Raw genomic sequence first — 3455 nt, 5'->3', positions numbered from 1 at the left:
CTTCCATATTAATTGTTTAATTTCTTCTGCAATGCGCAGCAAAAATAACACTGAGAATGCAGCCAGTGAACCCAATTCATGACCTGGCACCTCTCACTTGCAGACAAAGTCTGTCTTAATAAAATATCTGAAAAGAAAATAAAATGAAGGTCTGAGATACTAATCTGCTTTGTCAAAAAAAAAAAAAAATTGGATGTTGGTACCCAGAAAAAAACAAAAAAAGTTTTGAACATGACTGATATTGCACAATGAGAACACTAACAAGCTGTATAATGAAGTGATGTTCTTCATTAACAGGTTAATAGGAAATTGGTTGGAGTGAAAATGGTAGTCCTCAGAGACTGCTTAAGACCCCTATGTATCTCTTTATTGCCTGACCGATGTTCAAGTTAAATAAATAAATCATGATTAAGGCAAATATTATGTTATGTTCCTATTTAAGACGGTGGCCCGGAATGAAAACCCTGCAGCACTGTGGTGCTCCAGGGACTACTATACGCGTGTTACCGTAGTTTTACAGCATATGAAACCTTCTACACTTTCTATTAAAAGATAGAAAATGTGTATTAATTCTGCAGATCATAAGTGACAGTCTGCTCTGTGACTGCCCTTTAAGAGTTTTTTTTTTTTAAGAAAGAAAACGGGTTACACTGTTTGCATAATAAAAGATATTTTTATGTGAACGATTTATAGCTGAACAAAGTGATTATTGTCAGGACTGTGTTACGGTGACTCGATGAACTATACACATTTCATTTAATTTTTTAGATGTAAAGTGCCACTTTTAGACCTGAAATCCATCCTTTGCAAATACCACCAACAGCTTGAAGGGCACGAAAGAGGGGAATCGGGTTTCTTTAAAATATAGTTTAAACATCCATCTTTTAAGAGTGTTATTAAACTGCTATTCTATAACATGGGCTAAATTATCATTTCTTACTGAGGAAGAAACAGGTCTTATTTTATATCCCAATGATATTTCTTAATTTCAAGCAAAGGGTTAATTGAAATTTAGGTTCCAAGAAACTAAAGAGTAAGAAACTAAAGAGTAAGATAATGACGTAAGCAGCTGAGCGTTCTGCTGAAATGTGTGCCATAAACTCGGGGCTTTATGCTGACGCAGTCCTGTAGTAGATTTCGGTCTCCATTGGCTAATACGCAGCTGTGCCCTCCGCCAATAAGAAGCCGCGCTGCTCTGTGAGATCGACTCCCTCCCTCTGTCTCTGCTCCACATTATAGACGCCGGCAGACAGAACGCTTCTTGAACACCCAAGAAAAGAACAGCGGATTTCAAAATTAATTTTACCAACTGTGTTTCTCTCTGCTTACTAATTTAACTATGGTTTGGCGGTATTGTACAGCAGGAGTTTTTATTTATTTAATCGTGGAAAGGTTGCCGCAATACTGATTCGGCAAATAAATTTTAATCACTGGGAAATGAAAAGTGGTAGCCGACAACAATGGCAGACGCTGTGGATGTACATTGTTCTTTCTTGGAATTTTATAAATGGACAAATTCGTTACTCTGTTCCCGAAGAGCTAACCAAGGGCTCTTTTGTTGGGGTTATAGCGAAGGACCTTGGACTGCATCTTGCGCAAATTTCCCCATCGTAACCTGCGGATTGCTTCTGAATTTGGTAAGCAGCATTTCTCTATAGATGTGAAGAAAGGCAGTTAGTAATCGGGGAAAGGATTGACCGAGAGGTGATGTGCGAGCAAACACCAAATTGTCTAATGCCTCTGGACATAATAATTGAAAACCCTTTTACAGTTATACCGAGTTGATGTAGAAATTCAAGATATAAATGATAATTCGCCTCGTTTTCATTTTACTGAGCGCACGCTGAAAATTGCCGAGTATATAACGCCGGGTGCGCGATTCCCCTTGGAGAGTGCAAGCGATCCCGACGTTGGCTCTAACGCACTGCGGGTCTTATTCTATCAGTCCTAATGAATATTTTGTTTTTGAACACTAAAAACAAATACCGATGGCTCCAGAGTCCCCGAATTAATTCTAGAGAAGCCGCTTGACAGAGAGACCCTGCCAATCCATACACTGGAGATCACAGCGGTGGACGGGGGAACACCGCCAAAATCAAGCACTATGAAAATGCAGGTCGTCGTTCTAGACATTAATGACAATATTCCCCAGTTCGAAAAAACCAGATTATAATTTTTTATGAAAGAGAATTCGCCAAAGGATAACCGTTGTTGGGAAGGTGACTGCTACTGACTTGGATGAAGGACTCAATGGCGCTGTTATCTATTCCTTGGGTGTTCACACACCTGAAGCTATCCGCAGATTGTTTAATATAAGTGAAATCGGTGGAGAAATAACCAATACAGGAGCAACTGGATTACGAGAAGGCCAGTTCCTATAAATTTGACATCCGTGCAGGGGACAAGGGAAATCCAGAAATGGAAGGATACTGTACAGTCCATATTGAGATTGTAGATATCAATGATAATGCTCCTGAAATAATTTTCACCTCGTTAACCATCTCCGCTTCAAGAAAATGCCCCTGTTGGGACAGTGGTTGCTTTAATACGAGCCAGAGATATAGACTCGGGGGACAACGGTAAAGTGATTTTACAGTTGCATCCCGATCGCCCCTTTAAACTGCAGCCTTCATTTGCGAATCATTACGCTTTAGTGACAGACGGAGTAGTGGACCGGGAGACCTTCCCAGAATATAAAGTGGACATCATAGCAAAGGACTCGGGTACACCAGTACTCAGCACCAAGAAGACGTTAACCATCACCGTCTTGGATGTCAATGATAATCCCCCCAGTTTCTCACAGCCTTCATATGCAGTCTACACAAAAGAAAACAACGCGCCGGGGAGTGTGCTGTGTGCTGTGAGCGCCTCCGATCCAGATTGTTGGTTCCAACTCCCAGCTATCCTACTCGATTGTGGACACCAGTGCACAGGGGATATCACTCTCGTCTTTCATGTACATCAACTCAGAAAAATGGCACTATCTACACCCTTAATGCATTTGATTATGAACAAGTTAAAAATGTTCAAATTCAAGTGCAGGCAATGGACAGTGGCTCTCCTTCACTCCGCAGCAACGTCACAGTGCATATTTTTGTTTTGGATGAAAACGACAATGCGCCAGTTGTTCTTTATCCCCCAGTAGATATGGGATCTCTTCCTCTTCAGAAAATCAGCGATCTGTAAAAGCGGGGCACCTCGTTACTAAGGTGACAGCTGTGGATGCTGATGCTGGTCACAACGCTTGGATTTCTTATCGGTTATTGGAAATGCCAGCTAACCCTTTATACACCATATCACAATACACGGGGGAGATCCGAACGAGACGTGAGGTGACTGAGCAAGATGGGGCCATCCAGGGGTTGACGATAGAGATGAAGGACAATGGACAACCACCACTATCTTCCACGGTATCACTGGAGATCGCCTTGGAAGAAGGATCTCTTGAACCCATG

At 41.5% G+C, this 3455-nt stretch overlaps 1 pseudogene; it reads left to right on the top strand.

Moving 5' to 3' along the window:
- Positions 1 to 1261: 1261 nt before the first annotated feature.
- Positions 1262 to 3253, top strand: LOC127529639 (protocadherin gamma-C5-like; annotated as a pseudogene).
- The last annotated feature ends 202 nt before the right edge of the window (positions 3254 to 3455 follow it).

This window comes from Erpetoichthys calabaricus, chromosome 11, assembly GCF_900747795.2.
Source record: "Erpetoichthys calabaricus chromosome 11, fErpCal1.3, whole genome shotgun sequence".
NCBI lineage: Eukaryota > Metazoa > Chordata > Cladistia > Polypteriformes > Polypteridae > Erpetoichthys > Erpetoichthys calabaricus.
The sequence above is the reverse complement of the archived record's forward strand: the minus strand, read 5'-3'. Positions and strand labels throughout refer to the sequence as shown.